Source organism: Octopus bimaculoides, chromosome 1 (assembly GCF_046866305.1).
Source record: "Octopus bimaculoides isolate indiv1 chromosome 1, ASM4686630v1, whole genome shotgun sequence".
Taxonomy (NCBI): Eukaryota; Metazoa; Mollusca; class Cephalopoda; order Octopoda; family Octopodidae; genus Octopus; species Octopus bimaculoides.
Window position 1 is genome coordinate 193,897,871 of NC_142928.1, and position 6,060 is coordinate 193,903,930.

Below are 6,060 nucleotides of genomic sequence, written 5' to 3' on the forward strand. Positions count from 1 at the left end.
GCATCTTGGACAGGTCAAAGAGCCGTGGCCTTGTGAGTTTGTCCCGAACAGATAAGGCTCTAGTTCTATATTTAACAGCTGAGGAATTATGTACATTATTTACGATATTTACAATTTACAGTGGCACATAACAAGCACTATCCGGAGATGATTGATACCAGGCCTGCCTGACTGGCTCCCATTCCAGTGGCACATAAAAAGCACCCACTACACTCTGAGTGGTTGGCGTTAGGAAGGGCATCCAGCTGTAGAAACATTGCCAGATCAGATTGGAGCCTTGTCAAACCGTCTAACCCATTCCAGCATGGAAAACGGACGTTAAACGATTACGATGATGTTGTGTTCAGCTTAAAAACTGTAAATTGAGAAAATTCCACAGGAGTAGAAAGGATTCAGTAAAGTGGTTAGGGCAAGTCTGTTGGATAGTGATAAAAAATGAATGATGAGAGAAGAAACAAATGATTGTGTTGCAAAGTGAGTTTAGATTTTGTGGACTTACAACAAGCATAGTCGGAGAAACAGGGGCCATTATAATAATGCTAGAAAACGTTGAGTTAAGGGGCAGTATCCTCTTTTATTGCATAAGTCTGGAAGAAGGAGCAGTGTCTATGCTGGAAGTGAATGTGATATGAATGGTTGCTGGTAAAGTATGAAGGTTGCCCTTCTAGAGAATTGGTCTTACTAGGTTGTTTTCAAACAGTAGAGGTAAATTCGAGAAAGAGAGAGAGAGTAACGTGTGGATGCTTCACTAATGATTAGTATTATCTTTGAGAAAGTCCTCTACAAGAAGTATTCATTTTATTATGTAATGAAAAATGGAGAAGAGTCGATTTTTGTGTCGTCTGCTTGTTGTGGAAACTCGTGTTGGTTTTCAAGCAATAGTCACGGTCTCCCGAAAGCGACGGTGATGTGTTCTGATTCTTGATACACTCGCAGGTTGAAGAAACATCCTCGATCGTCTGCAGGTTGTTGAAACATTCTGAGTTGCCTGCAGATTCTAAGAGTATTTGTAATTATTTGCAGGTTGTAGGGATACTTTGTGTCGTTTGTAAGTTGTGGAGAAATTAAACATTTTCATATAGATCGATCAATCTCTTAAATCGACAGGAAGATCAACGACAATAAGCGTTGAAACCAATTTCGTAGTCTGGATTTTGGCCACAAAATTGCCGCCTTCTTTCGTAAACGTAACACACCTTCGACTACAGCATACACATGTATATAGATGTCCACCCCTTGAGGTCCTCACACCCAGCACACCCCACGTTATACCACTGATTAAAACACGTATTTTAATATGCAGTTATTTAGTTCTTATCAAGATATTTGACCAATATCTGTAGAGAGTAGGTATGGTCGCTTAAATCGACCCTATTATATAATTTGTATCTTATTAATCTCTATAGAATTCAAAAGGAAATCGATTTCAACTGGATTTGAATAGCGAGGCGATTTAAATATCTATTCGACCGCTGCGGCCATCCTCGTATGTCGTACATACCTACATACATACATACAAACAAATCTGAACACGCACTGACTCCAAATACTGTACATATACACATCATCATCATCATCATCATCGTTTAACGTCCGCTTTCCATGCTAGCATGGGTTGGACGGTTTGACTGAGGACTGGTGCAACCGGATGGCTACACCAGGCTCCAATCTAATTTGGCAGAGTTTCTACAGCTGGATGCCCTTCCTAACGCCAACCACTCAGAGAGTGTAGTGGGTGCTTTTACGTGTCACCCGCACGAAAACGGCCAAGCTCGAAATGGTGTCTTTTATGTGCCACCCGCACAAGAGCCAGTCCAGGGGCACTGGCAACGATCTCGCTCGAAAACCCTACAAGGCCAGTCAGGCGGTACTGGCAACGGTCACGCTCAGGATGGTACATCTTATGTGCTACCCGCACAAGAGCCAGTTCAGGGGCACTGGCAACGATCTCACTTGGCTTGCCGGGTCTTCTCACACATGTATGCATAAATACACAGACGATGCTGGAATTCCAATGAAAAAGCTTTGCATCCAGGTTAGAAACAGGGTCTTTCTCTATTGCCAAGAAATCTTGAAATACAACTGATCACACATACCAACACACACACACACGTACACACACATGCACGCACGTACACACACACACACGCATGCACGCACACACACAAGTAATGCAGGAGTGGACATGACTATTTTATTAGCTTACACAGGTCGTCCATATAGCACAATGGTTCGTTAACTCTTTCTCTAGAAAAACACCTCTTCCTGTTCTGCATTGCAGGCAAATGAATCAGTTCCGAGCAGAAGCAACATTCCATCATTGAATTCTTGGTGAAGAATGGTACGCAGGTTATCTGAAATCCATAAAAGGCTACAAGTTGTTTACAGAGATGACTCCATTGACAAGAGCAATGGAACATGAATGTACTGTGAATAGCATGTAGTTCTGAGACACTGAAAAAGTTCGAAGAAGCTATTAGGTGGAAGAGATGGAAAAAGAATTTGCAAACGAACGACCTTCACCATGATGATGCGAAACCAACACATCACTAACAACAAATGAAACAATCGGCAAATTGGGCTGATCAGTGTTCCATTGCCCTTCCATCACATAGTGCGAATCTGGCACCTTCCGAATTCCATCTGCTCTGTCCAATGAAAGGGAATCTGCGGAGACAATGATTTGATGACACAGGTGTAGTGGCCGCGAAGAAGCGGATACAGCAATGCAAACACAAGCTTTTTCAAAGATGATCCGGGAGTCGGCTTCAACCATGGCACAAATACATCGCTTGTAACGAAGACTATATTGAGCAATACCTTTCTATAGAGGAAGAATTACTCTAGCAACATGTGCAATTTGAACGATCTGTGTCAGTTAATAAAAATGTTATGCCTACCTTTGCGTAAACTTTCGGTATAGCACTCGTATGTTATAATTAAGTTCTTGTAAGGTGAGTGAGGCAGATATAAATATACTTTTTGATTGTAATTGTTGGACCAGAATATTTCTCAATAGTTTTGGCTTTTCAGTGCGGCTTCTGAGAACTTTTTTTTTACATAAGTGAGTTGCTGCTGAAATCCCTGTTGGCTGTGTCTGCCAGTTCCATTCGTTCTTCACGGAATTGGCGAGGCGCCACGAAGCGTGGAGTGTTTTATTTTCGTGACATACATAGTAATAGGCTGACACAACAAGAGAGCTTCAAAACAGGTCTCTCAACTTGCTAGAAGCAGCAGCCAAAATTCCCTCAAATAAAATCTTGTCAGAAAACACATACACGGGTACACATTAGACAATATAATCCTGGATATACAAAAAGACGGAATAGTCATGGCTGGAACGGCTAGCTGGATTCAGCAATGAGGTGGGGGTTCAACAACAAAAACACAAGCACATACATAAAGTTTGAAGAGGTGAGTCAGTGATTATAACTTTCAAGATTCACTTACATTGGGATAAGGATAACTGACTGGAAAATTTGCCAAGGATGCCTTCTGCATGAAAGATAAGCAGTTAGGTGAAAGCTAACATACAACATAAAGTATGTTAGGCCTCACTTACCTATAAGGATAACAGAGTTTGCTTAGAAAAGTTTGGTGGTTATTTTTAATGGTGGTGGCACCTGGATGGCAGGCAAGAAATATTGGGTTGCGACAAAAGAATTTAAGTAGGATTCTTCTTATTGTTAAATTGGATCGCGGAAACTGCTTGCCTCACAGGTGGGGGTAAAATAATCGAGAAGATGGGAGATCTCTCCCCACCCTCTCTCTCTCTCTCTCTCTCACACACACACACTCACACACACACGCACACGTGCTCACATACACTAACATCCACAGACACTCATACGTGCATACATACACATACTCATACATATATATGCTTGCACATACACACACGTATACACACACATACACATGTGCACAGACTCTCTCACACACATACAGATTATTCGCAGACAGCCGTGTTAATAATGAGGAGAGCTCCCTTATATGGACAAGACCATTGCATCTGTAAATGTTGTAGAAATGCATTAAAAGTGGTTTGGAAAAAAAAGTTCGGTGGCGCATTCCAGCTGATGTAATATTTTAAGATTGGTTTATATATCTGTGTGTGATAGAAGTAGTGGGATAAGCACGAAAAGTGTCAGAAACAGGTAGTTTCTATTTTTACGTAAGGCAAAGAAAATATATTTTCCCCGCTCCCACAAAATATTTATACTTCTGTTCAGTTATTGTTGAAAGTTACTCTTTTACAATCAATCTCTCTCTCTCTCTCTCTCTGTTTGAGTCTCACTCTCTCTTTCTTTGCATCTCTCTCCCTCCCACTCTTTCTCCGCCTTTCTCTCCCACTCCCTTACACTTTCTTGTCCTCCTCCCCTTTCCGCCTCTCTCTCGTTACTGTCACCACTCTCTCCTTTCTCTTTCCGTCTTTCTCCCCTCTCTCTTCCACTCTCTCTTCCATCTCTCTCCGTTTTCTCCCCCTCTCTCCTGTTATCTAAAGTGACTATTTCTTCACTCATCTCTCTCTCTCTCTCTCTCTCTTGTCCTTGTTATGCCTCTCTCTCCTCCTCTCTTTGCCTCTTTCTCTTTCTTTCTCCTACTCTCTCAGGTTCCTTCCATCTTCTCTCTCCTCTCCTTCTTCCCTTCTCTTTTCTCTCCCCTCCTTTCTCCAACCAGCTTTCCCCTCTCTCTCTTTCTCTGTTTGTCTTTCTCTCATTCTCCTTCTCTCTCTTCCTCCCACTATTTCTCATTCTCCTATCCTCACCTAATTACACAAATAATGGGAGCAGTATTTATAGAGTGTGGTTCCTCTTTGTTTAAAAAATGTTCATCTGGAGCCAAAATAGAAGTTGATTCAGAACAAACATTTAACGATGAATTGACAGAGTTTAAACAACAACAACAACAACAACAACAGCAACAACAAAAGAGACATACATATTAATTTTACAGACTTATTCCACAGTGGAAATAGATCCTACCCAACGTCTTGGCAACACAAATTCTAATATTAGAGGCCCTTCAACGTAATGAACTGGCAGAATGGTTAGCACACTGGGCAAAATGCTTTGTAGCATTTCATCTGTCCTTATGTCCTGAGTTCAAATTCGATGTAATAGACTTACCTCCTTCCCCAAACTTGCTGGCCTTGTGCCAAGAATTTAAAACAAATTTTAGAGGCTCTTCATTCCTTCCTAACTTTCCCTGACCATACAACATCCACAGGCAGCCTATGCACCATACATCAAACTCACAATAATCCTATGAGTAGAAACCTTGAGACCATTCTCCAGGGGTCCAAGCCAACCTTGTCTCTTTTAAGAGTAAAACAACCCAAGTGCTATTTCTTCAAAGAAAACAATAATGCCCTTCCTCAAAACATGAGCAGCACTCACTGAGAGGCCTCACAATCACCAAAAATGTTGGGTCTCTCTTTTGGTGAAGATATATAAGAATTTATGAGGGTGGGGGTATGTTTGTATCTCTTTGTCTTCACATCACATGATAGTCGTAAATGAGTGTCACTGTTATATAAGCAGTGTTATTTATTTCCATTATTCTGCAAAAAAACTTCTAGGGATAATATTTCCATGGGGAAGTATTACCTTTCTTAGTAACCGATGAGGGTTGGTGAAAAGGTTATCAGGCCAAACAAAAACTGCCTCCATAAACTCCATCCAGCCCATGCAAACATGGAAAAGTTGATGCTAAAAAGATGATAAAGGTGAGGATGATATAAAGTTGGTCGAGATGGAAAAAGAAGTGTGTATCGTTTGGTACATACAAATTACAGCATCAAGTGGAGAGTACTAGAGAAGTACAAGCCATCTTTTGCATGAAAATTCTCGTCAAATGACAAGGGAACTGGCAGAGAAAATGGAATGCTTCCACACTGCTATAGAAGAGCATCTTCACTCAAAGGAAAAGGTTCAGAAGTATGGTGCATGGGTTCTGCATGCTTTGAGTGACAACAACAAAAATCAACGAGCCACAATCTGCGGTGGTTTGCTTGCTCGTCACCGCTCAACTCATGGACACAAGCCACGATTTCTTTAC